General features: G+C 44.2%; 1 long non-coding RNA gene across 1 annotated transcript in view; it reads left to right on the plus strand.

Annotated features, from left to right (window-relative positions):
- Window positions 1-27,415, plus strand: part of LOC127199554 (uncharacterized) — a 59,488-nt gene extending 32,073 nt beyond the window's left edge. Inside the window, exons 2-3 of the long non-coding RNA XR_007831941.1 lie at window positions 17,532-17,626; window positions 27,003-27,415. This is a non-coding gene — a long non-coding RNA (uncharacterized LOC127199554). The remainder of the gene's footprint in view (window positions 1-17,531; window positions 17,627-27,002) is intronic.
- Window positions 27,416-27,593: the final 178 nt, after the last annotated feature.

The following is a 27,593-nucleotide window of genomic DNA, read 5'->3' on the forward strand; positions in this document are numbered from 1 at the left end:
ATGGAGAACTGGTGGGTCACTATCACATCTTTGGGTCTGTTCTTGAAGAAAGATGTGGAGGGGTGGCTAGGTGTTAGATATTTCTGGAAGTTATAAAGCGTTGCTCGTTTTCTTTCTTTCTTTCTTTCTTTTTAATCAGGTATTTTTGAAGTTAATTGGACAAAGGTGGCAAAGTTTTGCTTTTTAAAGCAAGGTACTAATTTCTAGCTGGATGTGAAACAACCAAAAAAAGGGTTATATTGAGTCTGGCTTTTTGTGGTTTTCAGATAATTGTAGGGTTGTTACAGAAACATAACATAATTTCCATTTGCTTAGTTTATTAGTAAGGAAACCGAAGATCAGAGAGCTTAAGAGATTACTAACTTTCTCCTTTTTATTTAATTGTATTTTTAACATAATCCCTCAGACAAATGTATAGATCCCCTTGGAATGGATTTAGAAAAGAAACCGAGGGGTAAGGACTCTATTTGACAGACTGAGTTAATCTCCACGGTTTTGGGTGACTTGAGATTAAGCAAAGTTATTTTCAGCATATCTTAAAATGACTAACTTCCTCCCACAAGAGAACGTGTATTGAAAACATGTATTTAAGATGACAGTCTCTTGGTTTTGAGTCTGTGGAAGCCTCTGATTTGAACATAAGGGGCCTGTGCTTAACACCTGTGCGGAGATTCTCGGAAACGCTGGGGATTTGAGACCAAATGTCAGCCCCAAGTTTGATATTTATTGGCTTCAGTTACTTTTTCTCATAACCTTCTCTCAACCTCAAAACACTCTGAGATTATTATGTTTCTGTGAGTGTCAGAAAAATGTCATTACATTGTGACAGAGAGTGGGATTTGAGCAATTGTAAGTGACTTCTTCTGCTTCTAGACTATTATACTTTCTTTATCATGTTGGGGCATTCTGGACCATGAATTATTTTCCTTAAAATATTATAATATTCATTTTTTATTTTCATCGTTATCCTTTCATTATCTTATGTGGATTAAAAGTCATTAAAAAAGAATGAAGGAAAAAAAGAACAAAGGAGTTTTCTTAGTTGACAGCACATTTAACTTTTAGTATGGCAATACTGCTGTGGTGTTTTTATTTTACTGCACATATTAGTATTTATGTACAGTTAAATTCTCTTCTAATATTTCCCAAGAAACCAAGCTTTAATAATAGAAGCAAAACAAGTGAAATGAATAATAAAGTGGATGTTAAGGCATTTTACACTGGTTTGCCCAAGGTAAGACATTTCTTAGTATAATACAATGAAAAAATGTATATCTTATCTTATTCCATAGACTTAAAATTGCTACTGCAATCAGGCTTGGAAATAACAATTGCAGGTGGCATGGGGATGTGGAATAAAATTAATAGTATCAAGGACTGAAACGGAATACATTGACTTTATACTTACAGACTAATTTTTGTCAGATATAAAAAAGGAGCATTTGTATATGAACAAAGGAGTATGTGTGTACATAGATATATTTTAATTGCTTTTTGTTCCCTTTTCATGACTGTTGATCAGGACTGTTGAGCATCCTAAGCAACTTGTCCAAGACCATTTAACTGTGAGCAATGAAGGAACTAAGGGAAGGAATGAGGTAGGTGTTGCATCAGATATTGCCGCACCGTTGACAAATGCTTGCCTGAACTTGTTCCGTGTGAAAATTCAATAAGTCTCGCACTGGTTGAAATATGGAGCCTTTAGTTTTCTCATCTCTAAGGTTGGAATAAAAAAACTCTACCCATGGGATAGGGGCAATGTATGATTTACTTGAAGATATTTGAAACAGTTTAATGAAAAGGCGAAAGTTTTTGTGGATTTAGAATTCTGGCTCTAGACTAGAGTTCACTTGCTTGTTGCTTCAAACCAAGAGCGAGTCTGTCTATATGTATTTCTCAGTATGCAACACCATGAGGGGTCTCTTGAACGTGTCTTAGAAGCCGCGGAGAAGGAAGAGCTTTGGTGTGGCAAAGCTGACTCCCAGAAGCCTGGTGGGTGGGTCCGGGCAGACTGTATGCAGGCACACTGCCATCGCCTGGTGCAGGAGCCACAGTGGTGCTGCCCTTTGCTTTCGAGTTGTGTGCAGCTCTGCCCCAGCATCTGTTTTCCACTTGGACTTCTTTTGAAAGCAAGCCACACACCATCCCAGTGAAGTTATGAGTTCACTGGTCGGTTAGCGGTACTGCCTCTGAGTCTCGTTGCCAGCATATGGTCTGCGTGAATAACCCTTCTATTATTTGCACAGCTGTTGGGTAATATTACGTTAAAACATTACATGCACAATTATGTTCAATTATATGAAATGAATCTATTTTACCTAATGCTTATTCTCTGGGGTTCATGCATCTTTAGTTACAGGAAGTTTAGGACAGGATGGCAGATGGTCCCATACAATGTTTGTCAGCTAACAACGTTTAAATGTCACCACATGCTATGTGGTTTAGGATATATCTCTATACATCTTAGTCAGATGCCTGAGCTCACACGTGAAGTTGTACACCAAACTCCATGTGTGAATTTCCTTCTTTGCCATGATGGCATAGCTTTGGGGGCCATGGGGCGAGTGGCATGAAGCCTTAATATGCTCTCCTTTGTACTCAAGTCTGGTGTTTCTCCCCAAGGACACTGCTTTCCCTGCTCCATGCTGTTGCCACATTACTGTCACATTACTTCACCCAGTTTCCCTGGACCAGTGGGCCTGTCTGAGGACTGGTCACTCTTCTGCACCTTGATGGTTCCAGCAAACCTTACAGTGGTATACCGTAGCGTGCCATGCCCATCCTGTTTCCAGCTTCCACCAGGGAGCACAGATATTTGTGTTCAAAATGCACACAGTGGGGCAGAGGCGTAGCCCTCCTCAGCCCTTTCCTCTTGCTTTCTTCTCTAAAAGAAATGATTTCTCACTTGCAGGCTGCCTTGCTGGGATCTTGATCTTCCTTGCTTTTACTGCCATCTCTTCTAAAACAGTCTTATCTGTGAGACTCCTGTGTCATTGAAAGTAAGTGCTCTCCTTTCCACATGCATCTCAAGACTTTCTTGGGAGCACTGTGCCTTTTAAATCATCTTTCTCTCTGCCTCCAGATTTGTAAAATGATGCCCATCTCTCAACAGAGAACTTTTCAAGCTCGCACTGTCATTGAAGGCTCAAAATGCCCTGTATATGTAAAAAAAAAAAAAAAAGCATCATTTAAAAAAATGCTCAGACGTGACAGAGGATGCCTGAACTCTGCGCTGTGACAGCCAGCCTGCTCCCCTTGAAGGTCTATCGTTAGTTGCTTCCCACCTCTACGGTTCCTCATGCCGTGGCTTCAGGGGCAGAGCCACTTTAAGCAAAGTTAATTCATCCCTCACTTTCTCCTTTTGGATCAATATCACACCCCCTGATATAGCATAAGGAAAGTTCGGCTGGTGCGGGCAGGACAGTGGAGAGACTGAGGGCCGTACACAGGGAGCAAGCAAATTTGAAATACTCTTTCAGGTTAATCATTTACTTTTGTTCAAGCTCCTCATTTTTGATTTCTAAAGTCTTAAACTATGTATACATATGTAAGAATTACTATATATACTATACAATATAAAATATATAACATATATAAAATACAACACAATATATTGTATGTATTATAAATGTGCAATATATTATATTGTAACATATATATACATATATATTAGTTCTTGGAGAATTCTGCACAAGTTTTTTTCCCCTTTCTGATCCTTAGTTCTTTTACTTGTAAAACCAATGTCCAATTTTCAGAAAATGCAGAAATTGAATGAGACAGATAGTCAGAAGAACTCACGGAATGGTAGCTAGTATTATGATAGAAATGAAATTTATTAGGAGTAAGATCTTATTTATTAAATAATATAATATAACTACCTTAATGATGATAGCTAACCTTTATTGAGCAAGTGCACAATCCCTGCCTATTATGTGTATGTTCTAAGGAATTTAAATTCTAAAGTTTCTGTAATTATCCCAGAGTTCACCTATTCTGTCACACGAAACCAGCCCCTAAGTAAGTGGCAGGAGAGGAACACACGAGACAGGACTTCAAATGCAGTTCTGCCTTCCACTCTGTCTTATGTGCCTTCATTTCCTTGCCTGCTGGTGATGAGCACAATGCATTCTATCCAATTACCTGAGGAAGGGGACATGGCGCAGCACATGTTCCTGTTTATCCTTCTCTTCTCTTACCCCTTGGTAGCAGCAGCGTTAGAAAGGTCACTGCTATGTGGCTCACAATGTGGGATCATCTCCAAGCAGACTCATCCTGACCATTGCCTGTTTGACTGGGTAACCTGAGGTGACGAGCCTTACCCATATCGCCAAACTCTGCCAGCTGTGCCTGCCAGCTAGGTTACGATGGTGCAGTGTTTGTGGAGACTCTCAGCTGAGGTGTCCATGATATCCTTAGTCAGCTCTTGAAGGCTGCCTAGTTTCACGGACTTCTTATCATCCTTGGAGATGCCAGTAGGAATTATCTTTGTGGGAGGCCAATGCTTGCCTTGGCTGCCCGTGAACTTACATTGATTGCACAGAAGCCTAACTTCTAAATTTACCAATTTTTCTTATTTATTTATTATTTTTTAATGTGCATTGGTGTTTTGACTGCATGCATGTCTGTGTGAGGGTGTCAGATCCCTTGGAACTGGAGTCACAGACAGTTATGAGCTGCCACATGGTTGCTGGGATTTCAACCTGGGTTCTCTGGAAGGGCACCCAGTGCTCTAACCGCTGAGCCACCTCTCTAGTCCTTTATCATTTTTAAAAGGAAGACCACCCTTATGATTTTCTTGGCTGACACTTGGAGAGATACAAACCTGGCTCAAAATCTTTCTTGCTTCGTGGTTTAGAAAACTTCTACTGTCTTGTGTCCTTTGAGAAAGGCTCAACTTTTTCTAGGTAGGAGAACCAGTGAGGCACTGGGTCCCAAAGAAGCCAGGACAACATGCTTCCACGTGAAAATATTGGCATGAAGTCCTTGGGGCAACTGGGAAGCTTTTTCTAGATATACTCATGCCAAGTGGAATGGAAGCACAGCCCAGGTTGAAAAGACATGACTCAGAGGAGACGGCCCGGAAATGCCAGAGCTGTCTGTCTGTCTTGTATGGAATGGCAGGGTGTTTCCTTCTTCACATTGGTGATAACAGAGAAGAGTGTCACAGGGTAGAGGCTAGGCAGAAAGGTCCACGGAGCATAAGGTTTAAGCACTGTTAGCACACATCAGTGAGGGGAAGAGGGAAATAGACAGTGTGGAACCTGCCTGGGACCAAGCCTTGTTTTGAATATCTGATCACATTTTTAACAACAAGTTGTTTTGCACACAGGTTGCACAGTGATGTCCACTGTCCTGGTGCTTATGTGTCACAGTGATCAGGGACAAGAATATTGTCTGTTTGAAAAGGGATGAGATGGCACATTTTAAGAGCTATGGGAGGTTTACATTTTGATGGAAAGAGTTCTCTCTTGGGAGTTGTTCTTAAAGAAACGATGTGACAAAGTGACGGAGCTTTATGTACCGTGGTATTTGCTGCAGCACTGTCTGTTTTAGAGTTGACCTGAAAAGTGCCGAAAAGTCTAAAATCAGGAAAGCATGAACTAAGTTAAGTTCATCAAGTCAATGGACCCCAGTGTAACCATCCTGAGTGATAACTGGAAACTTTATAATAACTTTGTAAAACAATATACTGTATAATAAAGTATTTGTACCATAAAATGAAAAAAAATTACAAAAAAGGTATTAAAGCTGTACCCACATTCATTTGTATGCAAGATTTGGAAAGTGAAAATAAAAAGCTTTGCAGTTGGGGCATGTAGGTAGCTTTCTCTTTTACCTTTTCTTCCTTTTTCTTTTTCCTTTTTCTTTTTGACTTTTTGAGACAGGCTTCTCTGTGTAGCCCTGGCTGTCTTGGAACTCGCTCTGTAGACCAGGCTGGCCTCAAACTGAAGAGATGTGCCAGCCTCTGCCTCTTGAGTGCTGGGAATAAAGGGGTGCACCACCGTGCTCAGACTGTGGGTTTTTTTTTAAATCATTGTGATGTTCTTTAATATAATGCCTGAGTGACCAGAGAAATTGGGGACAACACAGAAGAGGCTATAGTGATTAGGGATGCGGATAAAAGCTCTTAGTGATTTTTATTCCCCAGTCAAGGCAACATAAGTGAGGTTGGTTTTGTTTACCACTTTTAGTAGGTCTTTGCTCTTTTGGGGGAAAAAAAGCTGAGTTACTGGGGAAGCACAGGCATTCAAAACAATATTTTAAGGAAGTCGAGGAACTATTTGTCTTTGAATGCACTTCAGCAAAACCGTAGTAAATCTATCTAGGTCAATGAACGATTTCCCAGCAGGAAAAATTACTGTTGTCCTTGGAGATGCTGGTGTGCATAACAGGTCTTCTGGGTGTCAGCTTCATCTTAGCGTGGTGTCACGGACTGAGATGGAATGTTTGTCCTTGAATGTCCTCAAAATGCACCGAGTCTGCAAATGTCTCTGGTTTGATGTATGCAGAGATTCTTCTAGTAATTCTGCCAATTATAGCTTTCACTATAAGTAGAGGGCTGTGGCCAGATATATTTCTGAGCTAAGAGAATGCACCAGCTCAGGACCCAGAGGACTAGGTCTGAGGAATTTGTTTTAAGGACAAGGCAGGAAGTGCTACCAGAAGCAGAAGCAAGTAGGAGACCAGGTGAAAGAAACTGTCTCACGGGGCACATCAGCCTGTCACCTCCAGGTGAGCAGGGACAGACTTGTTATCCCATGAACAGAAAGTCAAAGGTCTCAAGATTGGCTCCTTTGTGTTTCCCTAGGGCACAGAACATGCTTGAAGCAGCCAGCATTGAACTCACAGGGAACCCAGGATCTGATGTCTCCGAGGTGCATCTCCAGGGTCACTAGGGTCTCTCGTGTTGGTGGTGTCCACTTCCACACTATGTTTAGTACAGATGCAGGAGCTCACTTAGCCAGGTGGACTCCTGGCCGTCCACAGGCTTCTCTGCGCCTATCGGGAGATCAAAGAACAGAACCGAGAGCTCCTTTAGGTTAACAGTTTCACCTTTGAAAGGAACTCCTCCCTTCTTCTCCCTGAGCGTTCTCCTCCTCCTCCTCCTCCTCCTCCTCCTCCTTTTCTTCTTCTTCTTTCCCTTGTGCATCAGGCAAGAAGACTTCTCTGGTGGGGACAAGGGAGACAAAAACAAAAGCAAAACACAAATTTGGAGCTTTTCTCTCTTGCTGTGTGTGTGCAGGACAGGTCTCAGATGAGCCAATCCCACCTCCTGGCTTAGGACTGCTTGTCTTGGGCCAGAGCTAGTGACCAATCTGACTGGCATCTCTCCATGGGTCTTTGGATTAAAAATAGGACTCAGGGAAGAGCATCAGAGGTTTACTGTCGGCAGATAGGATCAGGCCAGGGCTTGGGTAGACCGAGATGGTAGAGCTCTGCTTTACTCTGAATGAAGGATAGTAGAGGCTTGAGTAGGAAGGGACTGACCTAGACTGAGAGGGGATGAAAGAGGAGTTAGGAGGGCAAGAAGGGGGGCAGGAGGCTAAAGAGTTAGGACCATGGCTATGAGCATCAGAAACTGAGGTACTGACTGTTTGAATTGAGGGGGAAAATGCAATTTCAAACACTAAACAGGCATTCCTATCTTGTGGTACAGCAAGGAAGCCAAAAGCAAGAAGAATTGAGTTGGCTGTTGGCACGGAGTCAGAGGCTGTGGGAAAGAGATGCTGGTGATCTGAGAGAGACAGAAATGTGCTTTTAGAGAACAAGAACCACTCGGTGCTTCACACAGAGGGCTGTGTGTGTCTTTAGAAAGCACTTGGCCCGGGTTTAGCAGTTGGTATGGACAACTGTGATAGAATCCTGCTAAGTGGGGTAGCTATGATCTGGAATGCCTAGAATAGAAGCCTAGGCAAACTAGAGGCAGAAAATACTGTTCAGATGAAAAGAGAAACAGGTGCAAAGGCCTTGACCAGAGGCAGAGGCAGAGGGAATGAACATGCTGGGGTAGGGAAAGGAGCCTTGGGTTTGCCCAAAGCAGTGGTTCTCCACGTTCCTCACAGCTTCTCATGCTGTGGTAATCCCCAGCCACAAAACGATTTTGTTGCTAATTCATAACTGATCTTGCTACTGTTATGAATCTTAACATAAATATTTTGCATGCAGCATATCTGATATGCGACCCCTGTGGGGTGTCTAACACTTTAAGAAGAGGCAAGAAGGAGTCACATAAATATTTGAAGTGTGTGTGTGTGTTTGTGTGTGTGTGTTGAACTGAAGCTCATTTGCAGACAATAGGAATACGCAGACATATGGGCAGATTAGTCCTCTATAGCAAAATAATCTCTAGTAACTGGTATTGTCCAAAAAGGAAATGCCCGCCTCTATCTCAGTGCCTGCCTAGGCGTGTAGAATTTAGGCAGATGTACTCTGAAGTCCAATATTAAAATGTTAGTATCTAAAGCTCTTAATGGTGGACTTGTATTTTATGCTTTAACTAGTGAAGTGCTTTGCTAAGTTTGTTGACTGAATTAGAGAACTAGAGGCTCCTCCCTCGGGAGTTTTCAACAGTGACCAGTTGTATGGGTTCAGACCACACTCTCCCCTTCTCCCTCAGGCTTGGGGCGTGATGTGATTGCTCTGCACAGGCACTCTGGGGTTCAGGGCAGAGGCAGCTGCTGGTATTCCCACGGGAGAAGACTGACGCAGGGAGCCAGGGAAATCTTACAGCCCTGGTTGGATGTGGCTTCCATGAAGGAGGCAGATGTTCCCCCTGTGGCAGGAGAAAAGAGCACAGCCTCAGACAACACGGCCAGATTAGGGACCAGAAAGAAGAGGTGTAGACACAGACTGGAGCATGATGGGTAAGGGAAGCCCCGAAGTGTGTCTGGGAATGACGCATTGTTCTTCCAGTGCTGTGTATCGTTCTGGAAAGCTGATTTAAAAACTTAGGCTTTCTAGCTTCGGGGAGCCCAAAGCCTTTCACATTCAGGGAGAGCTCAGAGTGTCAGAGACACATGATTCTCGAAGACCTTCGTCTAAGCTAGTGAAGCTGAGCTCTGAGGTGTTTATAAGGAGGAGAGAGACTCCGAAGGATAAAGAAGGCAGGATGTAAGGAATGCTTCCTGTCTCAGAGTTTTCTCTGAAATTCTGGTTTAGAAGACTGCGAGATCTTGGCTACATTCAGGGGAGGCTGAGTCCCACTCTGCACCTTCCAGAGTTCTCTCTACCCCTGACCCGCCTCTCTGAATGTGGGAGCCAGAAGGCTCCTCCTGGGCATCCCCCAGCAGCACTCAGCACCAACTGAGTGCCAAGCATGGCTTGGAACCATGACCAAAGCTAGTCTGAAAGTTTTGCCCTGGCAGAAACATAAATTTCCCGGGAATTAAGACAGAGTAACAAATGGCTTTCAAAACAAGGACAAACACACACACACACACACACACACACACACACACACACACACACACACAGAGAGAGAGAGAGAGAGAGAGAGAGAGAGAGAGACTGACAGAGAGAGACAGAGACAGACAGAGAGACAGAGACAGGCAGACAGACACACACAGACACACAGACAGAGACAGAGAGACACAGACACACATACACACACACACACAGACACAGAGATACACATACAAACACAGAGACAGAGAGACACAGGCACACACATAGTCATTTTGAATTGTACATATTTGAAAACTCTATTTATGATTTAAAAATTATGATTATGTGTTTAAGTGAATGTTCATAGTAGTTGTATTTCAGGTTCTGAATGCATTTATACCACTTTATACTTCCTAGAAGCCTGTAAGCCATTCTGTTTCATCCAGGTTAAATCCTTCGCAAGCAGGAGCCCTAGATGGACCGGTTAGTGAGAACCCTAGCTTCTCGGGTAGTGGCCACACAGGCTCTTCTCCTTCTCCAAGTGCCCAATCTCCACTTTCATTCAGTCTATGCACCTCCATTCCAGTTGGCCTTTTCTTTACCAGAACTTCCAGTCTCACAAGTAAGTTAATAATGAAAAAGAATTTCCAGGGTCTGTCTTCTTTTAGCTGTTCAAACTATTGCCACCCCTCTCAGCCTGCCTGAGGTGTCTCCATCTCAGAAGCTTGCAGACCTCTTGCCTTCCTCTTCCTTTGGCCCATTTCTCTTCCAAGTGCACATACAGCCCCACCACCTGAGTTCTTTAAAAGATTTATTATGTATACAGTGCTTGGCTGCAGGTACACCTGTGGGCCAGAAGAGGGCACCAGACCTCATGATAGATAGTTATGAACCACCATGTGCTTGCTGGGAATTGAACTCAGGGCTTCTGGAGGAGCAGTCAATGCCCTTAACCTCTGAGCCATCTCTCCAGCCTGGGTACAGGTACTTCTTAAACGGAGTTGGAGTCTGTGGTTATTTATATTTGGTGCTTTCTTCAAGTGGAGGGAAACCAAGCACTCTAACTCCTCCCACCTACCATGGGCCCCTTTGCTCATACAGGTGGGGCAGGGACTGGTTGACCTAATTAGTAAACTGGAGAAGAGGAAACAGGTTAGAAGGAAGCTTGTTCTGGTTTCCTCCCTAACTTTGGGAAATGGTTTGCAGTGGATAGTAATTCTCTAGCCTTCTTCAGGGTGAGGTCAACCCTAGTTCTATGAGGAGGAAAGTGAAATCTGCCCAAGTCAGCACCTCATTTTCAGGCATCGTTGGTTCCCTTACTAAGCTATATCTTCCAGTTGAGCCCTCGGGGATGATAATAATGGTACTTTGGACTTTAGTCTGCTGCTCCTTTGGCTATTTAGCACTCAAATGAGGAAAGGGATAGTATTTGTTGGTGATGCTGAAATCTGGAGGTGATGGCTTGGCCATAGGAAAGCTAAGTCAGGAGACAGTTATCCCCTGCTGTGCATGAAAACCCCCTTTGTGGCTGCTGGAGCTAATTTTATTTTGGAATGACTAAATATAAGTGAGGACACTATAAAGGGGACTCATAATCCCCAGATGTGGCCATCTGGTAGTCAGAGTTTTTGGTGTCCATCCATGTGCATTCTCAGAGATCTGGGCCAAAAGAAGTGTCATGATTTTTGGCACTGTGAACACTTGGCTCTTTCTTTGGGGGGGCAGTTAGACAGGTTTGGATGCTTGGCAAGGCTACTCCTGGGTCCCAGCCCAAGCTGGGACCAATGGGGGGGATGCTGATACTGGGGTTTACCATGGCTGAAGACCCTCAGTATAACTCACCCGAACCATGTAGCCAATTCCAAGTCAGAAGGTGACAAGGATATGTTTTTTTTTTCATAATTAACAATATACACTTTAGATTAGATGCTCCCTCAGGCTGTTGCCTTTCCTACCGCTGCCTATTATCCCCAGCATATGGAATTATGAAATTACAAGAGCTCAGAATTACTGCTGAGATCTTTCTAGCAAGCTGATAAAGGACTCACTGGGTCAGAATTAGAGGCTGACAACAGAGCAACAACGCCTCTGTGATGTTTACTTTATTCTCAGGGGATTTTGGTATTAGATGGATCAAAGAGCATTGATGGCTACATGGAAAGTACATAAGCTTTCAACCCTACATCCTGTAATCAGGATACTGAAGTGAGTGACTCAGGTCTGCAGACGACTGTTGGGCCAACAAGTGGGTCTCAGTCGTGATTTTTCTAAAGGATAGCTTGGGCAGAGTCTACTTAAATTGGGCGTATTTCAAGGTGGGTACATGGGATTGTGCCCAAGAAATAAAGTTTGGCTCTTAGAGAACACTCTGCATCTAGGATTTCCCCTTATATCCGTGTTTGCTCCCTAGCTCTACTTCTGCATCCCCAGCCTTGGACGCACATTGATAATGTTTTCCTCGTCTCCCACGTGTGCCTCCTGATTTTATGAATGACTATGCAGCATCTTGGAGGAACATCTCAAACTCTGAAAAACTGGGGTAACTGGTCTACCTCTGTGTGATATCTGGTTGCTTAGCTGTGAAATGTCTGTGGTGTATTTGGGGGCACGTCCACTTGTGTCAAGACACAAGTGTTAAGTGTTACACAGAGGGAAATGTCACGCTTTATTCTGGCATGGATCTGGGGCAGAGTTCTTAGCATTGCTTGCAATGTGTGTAATTTCCAGTGAGTCGGTAACCCTCAGGGTCCCATTGAGCTTGTTGGCAGAGGTCTGCGGTCCGCTTTCTCCATGGTTGTCATCTGGGAGCACCTAACTCTGCCTGGAGGCCACTCACATATAGTCCCCATTTGATCTTTTTAGAATGGTAGCTTACTTCTTCCTAGTCACCAGGGAACTCTGTCCCTTAGTCGTGGCTGAGAGAAGTCAAGGGGGTATCATGAAGCCTCTATGGCCTTTGGTCCACACAGTGGCCAATGGATTAAGAGACTGGAATTTCCTGACCGGTCCTCGCTCCTTATCACTCTCAGTATTGCACATGAGATCCAGTTTCTTACTGGTTACTTTGGTAGAAGTGCCCAGGGTTCTAATGCTGACTTAGCTGACTGCTATATGGCCACTGGCTTGTCTTGGTTCACAGGTACCACTGCCTCCTTTGACTACTGACACTTTCTGCCATAAGCACCCAAGGGACCCAGTCCTGCTGTTCGTATCAGCCCCAGAATCTTTGGTGAAAACTGGGCTACAGTTACTGTTCTTTGGGCCTAAAGTGAGCTTCATCCAAGAAAAGGAAAAAGAGGAGCTGCAGTTAGACCTCACAGGTTAAAGGAGAAAATGCCTGTATTCTTTGAACACCTTACTGTGAAAGCACTATCAGCCTTCAGCTCTGCTGAAGGGAAGGGAGCTTTGTGACAGAATACAGTGACAGCTCAGGAAATAGCAGCCATTGTGGCTTTCTGACACAGAGAACATACTTGTAGGAGGGGAAATGATTTTTGTAAAATTCTACCTTATTTGGGAAAAAACCCACTTAATTTAAGTTTAAAAAAAACTGAGCATTGCAAATTTGGAAAGGAGTGGAGACAGATGCTCCTCAGCAGAGCTAAGCAGTGATGCTCTGGGCCAGGGCAGTAAGGACAGCAGTGTACACGTTGCCTACTCAGGGATAAGATGGGTTTTACTTTAGCAGTTTACCTTATTTTCTCCTGCATCCCTCACTCTAAATTCCTTCTTTCCTCCTTTTTAGTAACTGGTCCAACAATAAGATGATAAAGATTCCACTTTATTAAAAACAGCAGCAAGATGGAGACAACAAATGCCATCATTTAGGAAACACCCAAATTTTATTGCTTGCCCTCCCTCCCTCCTTCTCTCCCTCCCTCCGTCCTTCTTCCCTCCCTCCCTCCATCCCTCCCTATTTCTAATTGATGAATCAGTTATTTTCTACAACTTAATTGTTAGACTCGACCTCTGAGATAGATGCTTAAGAATCACATTTTCCCCCTAAAGATTACATCCATCCAGTCTAAGAAAAAGATCTAATGGTTCCCTCAGTTTCTGTAAACCTTGCAGAGTAGCTAATGTTTGAGCTAAAGACCTAGGGGAAACTGCATTTCCCCTTAACTATCTGGACGGGGAGCCTTTGGAAAGCCAAGATGCCTTCCATACAAACAACTGAGGTGGAGGCAAGAGGATTAGTAGTTCAAGGTCATCCTTGTTACCTATGAGGTTTCAAATCTCCCTTTGTGATGAATGGGGCAGAATCTCAAAAATACCAACACACACACACACACACACACACACACACACACACACACACACACACACGCAGAGAGAGAGAGAGAGAGAGAGAGAGAGAGAGGAGAGACGAGAGGAGAGAGAGAGAGGAGAGAGAGAGAGAGCGAGACCGAGAGAACAGAAAAGAGAGAAAAACAAGGCAGACAGAGAGAAGAGACAGAGAGAGAGATTGAGAGAGAGAGAGAGAGAGAAACAGACAGACAGAAAGAGACAGAGAGAGAGATTGAGAGAGAGAGACAGAGAGAGAGAGAGAGAGAGACAGAGAGAGAGAGAGAGAGAGACAGAGAAAGAAGAATGAGTGGGAAGTGTACGATGAAGTGGTATTAGTATTTCTGGAGCATAGGAATTCACATTTAAAAAGATATTTCCAGTGATTTTACTGCAGAATTCCCACACCTGGAGAACTGACTGATTGCATAGATTATAGATTAGAGGAGTAATGCTGTTTCTCTTCTTTTTTTTCCAGAAAAAAATGTTTAGGAAGGGGGTTGGCCCTGCTAAGTCTTTATTTTCTTCCTTTCTTTTAAAGGATTTCCTTTATTTTTGAGACTATATTACAGTATACTGTGATACTGTGAACCTTTCTTTTAAAGTGATCTGTTCCCTGTGAGCGGCAGTGTTACACATAGTTGCCAGATCAATGGTGAGATCAGATGCGGTTGCCAGGCTGTTGTTTTTAGATGTGTGCTCATCTCCCTCATAAACCCCAGACACAGACATAGATTATTCACGAGGATTCACAGGGCTGCGTGACATGAGTAAGTGCAGGGCTTGCTCTGGCACCCTGCAGTCTTTATTTGCATCTTTGTGCCTGTTTCTTGGCCTCATGCTTTGTTGGCTGAAGAACTGTTTCTGGGGTTTCTGGAAAGGTCCAGTGACTTAAAGAACAGTAGACTTCCTCGTAGCTTTCTATACATTTTCTTTCTTTACATTAGGGTCAGAGGTAAAGACACAAAGTGAGGTTTTTTGCTTTTGTTAATGGGCAAAGCTAAAAGTTTTCTTTTTCCCATTTTGGTAGAAGATTCAAAGCCTGTCTAGGGAAGTGACTAAGAGAGCGCTTCCCTTTGTCTTCCTGTGGCTTTAATCACCTTGTCTGCACTCTCAGTCAAGTACATCAGAGACCCAGGACTGCGGCCTGTTTTTCCATAAGGCAACGGAAAACCTGCTACGTTATCTCGTGCCTTCTGCTGAGCATCCGTTAGGAAGAGGAGAAAATACCCATTCCTCAGAAAACAGTTCACTGGTGCTCTGCGTGGGTCACACCCCTCCTTCCGAGGCCTGGGCCCCTCCTTTGACTTCAGTTGGCCTGTGTGGAGGCCTTGCAGCCCACTGTGCTGACTCTGACTGGTCAGTTTCATCTCACCTTTCATCTGACTCCTGGCTAATTCCACTAGTCCCATGTACCCTCGCTGGAAGCATCTACAACGAAAACAGTGAATGGAAAACAAACTTCGTATTTCCTTTGCACTGCCTTTCTTTTCCCAATTTCTGTTACTTATTTGGAGTTCTGAGGCTGGGTGGCACAGGGTGGAACCTTAGTCCTTGTTTTCCTGTATCTCTAGAAGCATGCAGCTCCCAGCTGTCTTTGCTAAGCCTCTTTTTCCCCTCACTACACCATCCGAACTCAAGCTCTTAGCATCTCACATGCAGCACATTGCACGTGCTCCTTATCTGTTCTAAGGCTTGTTTGACATGGATGTACAAATGACAAGGTAGAGGGAAAGGCCTGGATATCCCTTGGCTTGCTTTTGGTAAAATCAATTCTGCAGAGAGTTTGATAGATTGGAAATAATTCTGTATGCCGAGTTCTTTAACTAGGGTCCCTGTGTTTGTGTTCATGTCACAGAAAATATTTCCGCATTGGGTAAGTTTTGTTACCAGCAACCAGGGCTGAGGGAAGTCAGCTCTTAGAGGGTCTCATTAAGCAATGGCCTCCCTGTTACAGCTTACTGCTCTGTGCAAGCCAAACCTCTTCTTTCTACTCCAACAATCCTAGACCAGAGCCTTCAGACATCCATCGGATGCGAAGAGCAAGGAGGTGGGATTGTCTGTGGAATCTCCCAGGAAGGCATGCAAAGAAGCTAGTTCTGAACACTGTGGGGCAAGCCCGGAAGCCTGCCAGCACTGTACCCACAAGCGCCTGAGCTCAGGTGTTAGTTTAGGCATCCTGTTTGAATAAATCACCTCAACTCTCCCAAGTTAAGTACTATGCAACTAGGAAGCACCCTGGATCTCTGTTGGTCTGAAGGGATGCATGCGTTTTCCTGAATTTAGTCTTCGGATTTGGCTTCTTCTTTGTTGAAGGAAATCATCTCTTCTACCATTTCATCCCTTAAAATTACACATGTGGGTGAGCTGACTGGATTTAATGCTCTTGGTACCCTCGGTAGCTTTCTGCCCTTACAATGATTCCCTGCCTTTTTTCCCTGGTTCCCTTTTGTCTGCTTATGTCTTTTTGTTGCCTTCATAAACTCCACATCCCCTTCTTGTTTAATAATTTTCCATCATCCCATAAACTGCAGTGTCAGATTGGTTAGGGAGGGGGCGGGGGGAGAAAATAGGGGAGGTCTTATTTCCTATGCTAAATGTAAAAATTGATTTAAAAAAAAAAAAGCCCTGTCCTTTCTTTGACATGAACTGTAGAGTTTACTTTAAAGTTAAAATGTTTTTCTTATCTAGCAAATGCCATATGTTTGGCTAGCCGGAATTACAGATGGGTTTTCTAGGTGGTCTGTAGTCAGATCCACTAGTGCTCTAGTTTGTGGCATCCGCTCAGTGCTATGACCCACCGACCCTAGAGTTTTTTGGGGGCAGAGGCTGTTTCTGTGCCCTGGGAAAATTAGCCAGCGCCTAGGGATGCATGGATGCCCAGGATCTGGGTGGCTGCTTGCCCGTCAGATGTGTGGCTCTAGCCTTCAGTCCCGTGGGGACCTGGGTCTTTACCGCGACTGCGTTTCACACTCTTTGGAGCCCTCTCACCTGTGGGTTCCTGGTGCTGTTGTTGTATGGGTCTCAGATCAATCTTTGGGTTGCTGAATGTGCGCTGCTGGCCTGCTGCTCAAACACGGTGTGTGTTAGATGCCGCCATCTTGGATCCTTCCGCAAATGCCATATGTATAGGCATATTTGTATATATGCATAGAATACAAAAGAACAGGCAGAAACACATATGTGCCCAGCGTATACATATCTATCTATCTATCTATCTATCTATCTATCTATCTATCTATCTATCACAGATATATATATATATACACATACATACATACCTAGCAAGGTGTGGTAGCAGACACCTGCCATCTAGCACTAGGGGGAAGCTGAGGTAGGAGGATGGCGTGAGTTTGAAGCTATTCTGAGCTACAGAGTGAGACCTAGTCTAAAGGAAATATTAACTTATCTCTTTCATACATAAATATACAAAGGAAATAAACCAAACCATGAAAAATATCCATTTGGGTGAGCTGCTGGTGTTTATGTTTGTCCTGATCTCCTACTGTAATTGTTTTGTTTCCTTTCAAGGCAAAGGTTCTCTGTTTAGCTTTGGTATACTGGAACTCTCTCTGCAGACCAGGCTGGCCTCCAACCCAGAGAGCAATCCGCCTCTGCCTCCCAAAGGCAGAGATTGAAGGCATGAGCCACCATGCCAACTTTCTACTGCAATTTTCATATTTATACTTGCCTCATCTTATAATATGGAAGCAACGGTGTATTCTAAGGCTTGCCATCCACCAAGAGGGCTAGGTTCTCTCAAAGGCTGTGGTAGCTTCATCCTTGACTAATGCCTTGTAACCTCAGAGCACCATGTCTCCTGAGCTGCTGAGAACAAAGCATTAATCATTGGATTTTTACAGGTGGAAGTTGCTGGTGACCCAAAAGTAGCAGGGATGATTCTGGTTGCCAGATGGGCTTATCTTTACTCACTTCAAGGATACCGTCACCCAGCCAGGTCAGTGATCTCACAGTAGTCCCAGTTACACAGGAGGAGGGCTGAATCATGAACACCATCTGAGACCACGAGTCTGAGGAAAGCTTTGCCAGGGGTGGGGGGGGGGGAGGCAGAGACTGGATAGAAGAAACGAGGAAAATAACTGGCTTATGATCTTCAAGAGAGACATGTTACTTCTGTTCCTGAGGACAGAGAACATGGTTACCACGGTGACACCGAGCAACGGGCAGGTAGAGCTGAATGACCCTACCTGTAGGTCTTAGGAATGTGCTGTGATCTCTCTTCTAGGGAGGGTGTGTTCTAAGTGACTGTGGTGTTGCTGCTGCTGTCTGGTGTATTCTTTTCCTGTCACTGATGAAGGTGATGTTATTTATCATCTTGGAGCAGGCCCGTGGAGTTATTCCTGAAGAAACAGATGACGCTTTCAGAGCATCTTTAACCCTCCTCATGGTGTCCTCCTTGTCACTAAGGGACTGGTCCCCAAGAGTCAAGCGAGCACAGTGCTGAGACATCACACACGTCTGACAGATCCGAGCTGAACCCTCAGCTTATCATTTACTGGCTCGGGAGTTTCCTTAGGCAGGAGTCTGATCATCACCAGGGGCCTTGGTTTCTTTGTGAATGGGGACCACAATGTTCTCCTCGACTAGCTTACTAATTCAGGGGGATAGCACATATCCCTAAAGGCGCTTTGCATATGTAAATATTAGTTCTCCCTCCACAGGATGCAGAGCATCTGTAAACTTTCTCTTGGGGTGGTGGTGGTGCATTTATTACGTTGGTTTCCTTGGCAACGGCATCGACCGCGTCCAGTCAATCACTGAGCCATCCACCCTGCCACACGCATGCTTCCTTTGTGATGTTTTATGAGCTGTGATGTGGTATAATTTTAAAAGTTTTAAATTTAAATTTATTTTTAAGTGTGTGTGTGTGTGTGTGTGTGTGTGTGTGTGTGTGTGTGCGTGTGCGCGCATGTGTGAGTACAGGCACTGTAGAGCACAGAAGAGAACATCAGGTTTCCCTTAAGCTGGAGTTTTAGGTGCTGATGCTGGAAACTGAACTCTGGTCCTCTGGAAGAGTAGTATGTGCTTTGGACTGCTTAGCTGTTCATGCAGCCCAGTGATGTGGTGTTTTATCAGGCAGTTTCCCTATGAGTTAAGGGAAAGCAGATTTTTCTGCCAGAGGTGAAAACTACTTAGCGAACTATCGTTTGCCTCTATGTACAGACACAGAAGCTGACAATATGCCATGGCGTCCACTGTGCAGACAGACCCTTGGTAAGCTTGTAGGGATTGAATACATATTAAGTTGAACAGCAGTGCCCACAGGATCTTGGAGAAGATGCCATTCAGGGATTTACAGGAAACAGTTTGTGTTTCAGATTTGCCTCTTCTATGTGAAAAAAATGGACCCTGGATAAATAAAACCACTGGAGAGGGGGAAATAACGAATATTAATGTGGCATGGTTTTGGCCCTCGCGTGAGCATCAGTATTCCACACTGAGGTGAGGTATTGCTTACAATCTAGGCCGATCCTCAGACAATGCTGCCCCAAAGAGCAGGTTGCTGCTATGAGCGAGCCAGTAGGTGGCGCTGCTGCTCCATGCGTTACTTCTCTTCAAGACGACCTCGCGTGCATAAAAGGAAGTTGCATTTCTAATGGCGAAGTATTTTAATGATGCGGGTGCAAAGGGTCCGCTAAAAAGTGTAGCCCCTTTTTGTGTCAGTCAGATGTAAGCTTCTCTTGGTAGGGGCTTAGCTTATTTGACCTTGGAAACCGAGGGCTGAGCTCTACCAAAGAGAATGAAAATGAGAGAGAGAGAGAGAGAGAGAGAGAGAGAGAGAGAGAGAGAGAGAGAGAGAGAGAGAGAGAGAGAGAGAGAGAGAGAGAGAGAGAGAGAGAGAGAGAGAGAGAGAGAGAGAGAGATTTGGCAAGACCAGAGCTTTCAATTCTCCCATAGAGAAACAGAGAAATAAGGTTAGTGGTCTGGAGACAGCAAGCAAGAAACAGCACAACTAAAGATATTAGCCCTGGAGAGCCCTGAGGTTAATGTGGATGATGATAAGAGCCACAGACCCCACCACATACTAATTTGGTTTGTTAACTTATTACATCCTTGAGAGAATATTTTTTTTTCTTTCTTCCTCAGACTAGATGAAGAATTCCCCTGAGCAGCAGAGGTTTTTGTACCAGGAGACGAAGTAGCATAGAAAATTACAGCCCTGCATTTGTGCTGTCTGAGTTAAGGTGGTGTCAGCATTCCTATTTTAAGCTGTTATTTTTCGAGGATGTGAGCTTGCCTGGGACATGTGGCTTCAGCCGGAGGATCGCACATGCAAACATGCGCACATGTACACATGCACACATGCACACATGTGTAGTCCCCACAGGCTTCTGCAAAACCTCTGGAAAAGGGATGGTTACTGGAGTTGGCTTTTTATTACTATTCCAAAAGACAGCAGACATTTAAAAATCTGCTGCTGGAATGAGGTGGGTTTCTTTTTTCTTTTTTTAGTTTTTGTTATGTTTTTGTTCCTGCAAGAAGATTTGTAGTGCAAAGACTTAGTGCTCATGCAGGACATCAGGTTGACAAAATGCACTCTTATCAGTTTTCAGCGATTACTTGGGCCAATGGTCTGTGAGCCAAGACATATAAGCCATAGGTCTCCATAAAGGTATAATAGCCCTGAAGGGCATCTGTATAATAAATACATATTTTCAAAGTTGGTCGGCACACATAAGTCAACTCTACCCTGAAAGGCCAGTTGACTGAGATATATAATAATATACCCAAATTGTCCGACATGTAGAGTTTCTTCTATCTGCTAAATGTGGGAGGGAAGGGCACGAGCATGCGTGGAGGTCTCTGTGGTCTTTTCTTCACAGTGACTCTTACAGTAGCCTGCATGCAATAGGAATTATTGATCATATTTGAGAGATGACAAAAACCTGAGCTCTCACTAGGCGAAGCCTTCTTGGGTACTCAGTTGGTGAGGGCCTCGTGCGTGAGTTCAGCCTTATTCGAAGGGAAGCCCACAGCATTTCCACTTTAACTCACGCATCTCTTTTGCTACGAAGTGATTTCATTCCTTTCCAATTCCTATTTGACAATGCTTCTCAGTCTCCTCAGCTACAGAGAGAGGACAGCGCCTGCCTTTCAGGGTTTTGAAAGTGAGTCCGTGTAGAGCTTAACGCAGAGAAAGTGGCCTGGGTGCTGGGACCCTCCCTGCTTTGATGTCTGCCACAGAATGGAAAACAAAACCACAGTGACAGTGAGCAACTACACCTTTAAGCAGTTATAGGAATTGTGCCACAGAAGTGCTACTTTCCTCAGTTTTCTCAGATTCATGAGGTGTACGAGTGGAGTGCATACATTGATTTTTCTAGCCAATAAGCAGACAAAGACCAAGAAGGAAAACAGGCATGGAAAATTGTGTGTCGATTCTTAGAAAAACAAGGTGATTGCAGTAATTGAGTGGAACCAAAAGGAGTCACACGTGTAATCATCAGCCCCTCTTAGGGTATTGGTGCTGGTCGTCACTTCCTGGTCTTGAAACGGGCTGGCTGGGAGTTGGCAGACACAAGTCTTTATCTCAGGCCAACAGGGTTCACATTAGCTGGATTGTGGTACATTCATATGCAGTCTCTCCAAGGAACAACAACAAAACCAAACCAAAACAAAACAACAAACAAACAAACAAACAAACAAAAAAATCAAACTAAAGTTTTAAAGAGAAAAACATTTGTAATACTGGTCCAGCCTTCCACAAGGCCCAGTGACTTCTTACAGCTGTCATGTTCTTTGTGTCACAGAAATAGGGAAAGGAAGTTGGCAGCCTGAAAGGAAATAACCTTTGCTTGGGAAGATGAAAGGGAGTGGGCAGAAGAGTGGACAAGGGAGGCCTGGGGCGGGGGGAAAGGGAAGGGTAGAAATACAGGGGTGTGTATTTGAGAGTTAGGTGAATAATTCAAATACATGCACTTCACACAGACACCCAGACACACGCACACGTACATGTGTGTGGTGTGTGCATATGTGCCCCACCCTCTCCAACCCCGTACACTCCTCAAGGTTTAGGTCGAGAGATCCCAGGGGAACTGCCTTTTTGAGCTTGATGGCTCCCTGCATGCTCCTGCACGCTTAGTGGAAGGGATCTGGCTGCAGTGGGCACCGCATTTCTCCATCTTAGGGAGGAGGGACCTGACACTCTGCTCACCTCACTCCTAAGAGGCAGAGCGAGGTTTACAACGACCTCAAACTTGCTTTCATTGCACTGCAAGAATTAATAGCAGCACCACTCTGCAAAGTTGGTTGTGACAATACAAATAGAAAGGTCCCTGCATATATAAAGCCGTTTGAACACAGACTTGTGGATACTGCATGCTTAGCAGTGTCAGTTTATCTTTACCCGCTCATTAAGCAGTAAGAATGTATGCAGACTAATGCCTCCCAGTTAATTACTAAGCCAGGCTTACTTCAGACTTTTGCACTTAGAAAGCCTTCCCCCTTTTTTTAATAGAAGAAAAGCCTTAATTTTATAAAATAGCCTCTAAGAGACCCTAAGGTGTTGCTGAGAATTGGGCTCCCTGTTTCATTACAAATAAAAACAATAGAATCTGCTGGCCAAGGAAGAATCATCAATTACAGGTGACTGTCAGGAATGGCGTTTACTCGGAAACAATGTGAGAGCACAGTGACACTGAATCACAGTGTGAGTTGTATTGTTTCTTAATGCTCCTGACCCTCTGGATACATACAGATGTGTACAGATGTGTGGGATACAGGCATCTGTAGACTACATTATTGTACCTTCCAAGAGATTTCAATTCAGCTCTATGAGCTCCTAGCCGTACTATGCAGGCTGCTGCTAGCACAGTGTGTATCTTACGAGTGGGCAACAGTGAGGCTTGGAATAAGAAGGCAGCTACTGCTTAATGCACAGGAACACACTGATGCTAAGTAGAGCTGTGCAAATTAACACCATCTGGGTTAATAAGGCTGATGTTGACAGAGTTTAAAATTGCTTCCTCAATTAAAAAGCCCGAGGAAATCTATATGTTTGGGTCTCAATAAGGATACACCAAATAGTGATAAAGAGTCTTGGTTTCTGCTAAAAAAAAAAAAAAAAAAAAAAAAAAAAAAAAAAAAAAAGAAAAGAAAAGAAAAGAAAGAAAGAAACCAGCGCTTCAGTTCACACACTTTAAAAGGAAGGGGATGGTATGGAATAACTGGAACCAGTAGACCTCCACTGGTGTCCACAACAGCAGGCTGTCTGTAAAATAGCCAGGCAACACCACTGCTTTCCCAGCAGATTTACTCCAGCCATGGCATGCTCCTTTGGGAGGAGGGAAGGCATCTGTTTCCTTACCCCTGGGGCTCTGTGCCTTGGATTCAGTTCTATGATCGCTGTCATTCCATCTTACACATTTGAACATTAAGGCACAGAACAATCGAGGTGCACACTGTCGTGGCCAATGAGTGGTCGCTTATAGCAGGGTATGTTTCTGCACTCGATCCCGAGTAAGCCATGCATAGGCTCTGGAGTTGACGGTTGGGCTCAGGGCTCTGGGCTCAGGGCCCTCCATGGACTCAGGGCTCCTGAAGGAGTCCCATCATGACAGCAGTGTAGCGCTGGTGTTTAGCACCCATCATAGGCATTTCTCACCTCACACACCTGGCTGGTGCTAGCCTGGTCAACCCTCTCCTTTTTCCTGACACTTTAATGGAAGATTCACTTGAGTTTACATAAGTAAGTTTTGGAAATGAAGTAAATATCAACAGTTACGTCACAAAGAAGCCTTTTCTCCCATGATTCTTTGCACATGAGGTTGCAGGTCTAGGCTTCCTTGGAGTCATCTTCCCAAGGTGATGCTCATCTGAGAGCATAGCATTTTCCACAGCTTCCTCACCATCTGTGTAGACAGTGAGGCCTTAGAGGAGGCCTAAGACTCCTAGCAGCCTTTTGAAACCATATTTTTCTGCAAATAGAAAGGACCTGTGACTGTTTCCCTCTGTGTGGCCCATCATTCTCTTCTTCATCGGCTTGGTTTTTAGTTCTGTCTACTTCTGAGTCAGCACTTCAGGGCCTGGGGTAGACTCAGGCCTTCCAGTGTTTCCCAGCCTCTCGGGAGCTGTGTGCAAATCTGATGAGTGTACTTCCACGTGTGTCTGAAAACAAGCTGAGACTTACATGGATTCTCAAGGAGGTCATATGGCTCATGGAGAAGTTAGGTTACATGGCAGTGTGACCTTTCCTGAGGCGAGAAGGTCATTTCCGATATGCTTGGAGACCACTCTATAGCTCCGTCTCCATTTCATGTCACTTTCCACTCGATCCTTAGTTTATACAACATAGTGGACAAACAAGATGCCTGCACACCGCCTACTTACAAATACTGGACCCCAATATTGCAAGAAACGTTTTGTGGAGAATGACTATATTTTCCTTACTTTCTTAAGGTAGAAATTGCCTTATTTCTTTCTCATAGGTTAATTTCCAAGTTGTGCTTATATAATTGTTATTTGTAGTTGGGTGCTACAGTTGGGAATTTGTATCATTCACATTAAAATGGAGATTGGCGACTCCTCTTAAGCATTTCAAAGATCTACTGATGCCACCCTTGTGTGAAAACACATGACCAAGCTAAATATGCTTTCCAGTGAGCCAGCCTCTCTGTCTCCCTAATGTCCCCGAGTCCTGTGTACTTTGTTATTCACACACACACACACACACACACACACACACACACACACACACACACACACACACACCCTGCAAGAAATATATGTCTATTATTTGGTCATCTTACTCATCTGTCTGCCTTTTCCTACAAGCACGGACGCCACCCTGTCCTAAAGCTTTAAGATCAGAATCTGACAGGGGAAGGGAGAAAGGAGTGAGGTGCTGCCAAATGCCAGGTGTCCTGGTGCCAGAGGACCCTTTGGTTATTAATAGACCACAGCCCTCCTTTCTCCTTTCTTCCTGGAAACTGTGGGCTGTCAATAGGCATTTCCCAGCTCACACACCTGGCGCACACACAGGCAGAGACTGATCCCAGGATGCAAAGGTGAGAGGCATCTACTGTGCACTTTTGTTCCAGGCCCTAGGAAGGGTCTGATTCAAGCAGAGAATCCAGCAAAGAAGGCGGCTTTATTAGTTGCCCTTTGGAGCCTGCTGTGCTTCCCTGCCTCCTATATCCTGAGGACAACTGCTCAGTCAATTTCCTGGAAAATTCCTACCTGGGGCTCATCTAGGAAATTCAACCAGAATTGACCTTGAGAACAACTGTAGTTTGTGGTTAAGCAGCTCCTATGTTTTTCGTTTGTTTGTTTTTTTTGTTTGTTTGTTTTTGTTTTTTGGTTTTGTTTTTTGATAGAGTAAGGGAGAACCAGAGTTTAAAACAGTATTCTAAGTTCTCAGGGCTTTTTAGTTACCAGAATAACTGATATTCCATAAAAGCCAAGAAAATGTTACTAGCTTCTACTGAATGCTGTGCCAAGATTGACTGAGGTTGCTTTTAATTTGTAGAAGTGAATAACCAACAACGCAAGAGAGGTCAGAACCACTGAAAGACGTTCAGTGTTATTACAGTTCTAGGAAACTGGAGGTCTGGCTCGGCAGGTAGGGAGGGCGCAAGAGGAGCACGGAGAAAGCAGGGATGTGGTGGTGGTGGTGGTGGTGGTGGTGGTGGTGGTGTGTGTGTGTGTGTGTGTGTGTGTGTGTGCAGAGCTCTGGTCTTTTCTGTTTTGTTGTTGTTGGGATTTTTGTTTTGTTTTGTTTTTTAAACGGGTGCAGCTTTTTTGTTTGTTTCTTTGTTTGCTTTGAAAACTAAGGCAGGGCAGAATGACAGCCTAGACGGCTGAACTGAGTGGCTCCTGTGGGCTTGAGCTGAGGGAATAGTAGTCGTTCTAGTTGTCTCAAAGCTGGATCTTTAAGGTAGAAGAAATTGACCTGATGAATGAGATAAAGGGTAATGGCTGGGTGGCGGTAGCAGGTGCCTTTAATCCCAGCATTTGGAAAGCAGAGGCAAGTGGATCTCTGAGTTCAAGGTCAGCCTGGTCTACAAAGAAGTTCCAGGACAGTCAGAGCTACAGAGAGAAACTCTGTTTCAAACAAACAAACAAACAAACAAACAAAAACAGATAGTAAAGACAGGGTTTTGCACAGGTTTTGGGCTGGTTTGCACATGAAAGGCATACTCTTAAATAAGCTATCCTTTTCAGGAATTAGCTATTTCTGGGAGGGGGAAGTCTCTCCCAGCATTCCTTAGGGCTCCATCGCAGGGCATCAGAAACACAGGAACTACAGTTCAGACAGCTGGCCCTGTGATGCATGAATGTCGAGTAGTCAAGTGCAGAACCTGAGAAAGCAGGATGAGCTGACATGTCAGCCCCGGGGAGAGAAGGCTGGGCATGGTTCGAAGGTTCACCCGAGTCCAGGATGTGAGGTGGTTGGCACAAGCATCCTCTTCTCTTACCCTCTTTTCCAAAGCTCAGCCTCAGTGCCAGTCCTTTCCGGAAGCCTTCCTTGGCCCATGAGCCACGCCTCTCTCAGCACTGCAGGCTGTAATCGTCTCCACCGTCACTTTTCTTAAAATGTGTATGTATGTTATTGAAGTAAAACTGAATACTGTATAATCTGATGACACGACCACTCCATGGTATGGTTAAGGAGAAGGTTTGTTTTGTTTTGTTTTTATTTGTGGATATGAGAGAGAATGAACAGCCAGAGGCATCTGGAAGAGTCCAAAGCAGGGAGCTAACAGAATAATGTAAACTAAATGTGGCCCAGTAGACTGGAAATAGCCAGGGCATAGGAGAGAAAGAGAGAGAGAGAGAGAGAGACAAAGAGAGAGACAAAGAGAGAGACAGAGAGAGACAAAGAGAGAGACAAAGAGAGAGACAGAGACAGAGAGACAGAGACAGAGAGAAAGAGAGACAGAGACAGAGAGACAGAGAGAATAGCAGAAATAAGAAGGTTATAAGGAGAATGAGCAGCTGGGGAGAGGGAAGCCCATGAACCAAAATGAAGGGAAGGAAGGGTAGGAGAGGAGAAGGAGAAGGAGGAGGAGGAGGAGGAGGAGGAGGAGGAGGAAGAGGGGGAAAGATGCCAGACCTCTTAGCATGTAACAGGTACTCACAGACTTCCCACTACCGGGACAAACCCTGCCATTGATGCATATCTAGGTAAGGTGTGCACTAGCTTTAACTGGTCAAGAAATCTCTTCTCCTGTGAGTTCAGCCTTCACACTGAGCGTGGTCCTGCTGGTGGGGTGGGGGCTCTCTGTGTCTTGTGTCTTGGAGGGCCGCCCAACGAATCTGTCTACAACACATGAGCACTGTTGGCTTCTTTTCGCTTTATTTTTTCCTTAAAGGATTTGTCTTACCATGAGGATCAGTTCTTGTGTCTTGGACTTAGAAGTTGAGTCCCATGAATGAAAATAAACAACAACGTATTTCTGAATTGGAGCATCACACCAAGGAGTATCATTAACAAACAAAAGAAAACAAAACAAAGAGGAGGATCCTGTAACAGCACCTTCCTAGCTTTGCCACAGTTTTCTTTGAATTTCTGGCAAGACATTCTCCAGGATTTTCTGCAGATTCCCAGGCTGCTATCTGCCTTTCAAGTCATGGTGAACATCTGTAGATGCATCACCTCCGTGGGGAGCCTCTCTCTAGCTAGCTAGACTATGAGTTATTTAAGGGTAGAATCTAGTTCTGATTCATTTTTGTCCCCTCCCAACTTGCATATATAGCTTAATTTAATGTGGTGTTTGGAAAAAATTGCCCAACATATGATCTTGTACTCTCAAAAATTCTGAGCTACTTAAGATATCAAAAGTTATTCTTACTCAGTGCATGAGAAGAGTGGTGTTATCTTTAGAACTGAAGAGTAAAAGCTTTAAAACAAAGTATAAATTATATTTCTTCAACATATACTATTTATTTGTAATTATATATTT

The sequence above is a fragment of the Acomys russatus genome, chromosome 2, assembly GCF_903995435.1.
Source record: "Acomys russatus chromosome 2, mAcoRus1.1, whole genome shotgun sequence".
NCBI lineage: Eukaryota > Metazoa > Chordata > Mammalia > Rodentia > Muridae > Acomys > Acomys russatus.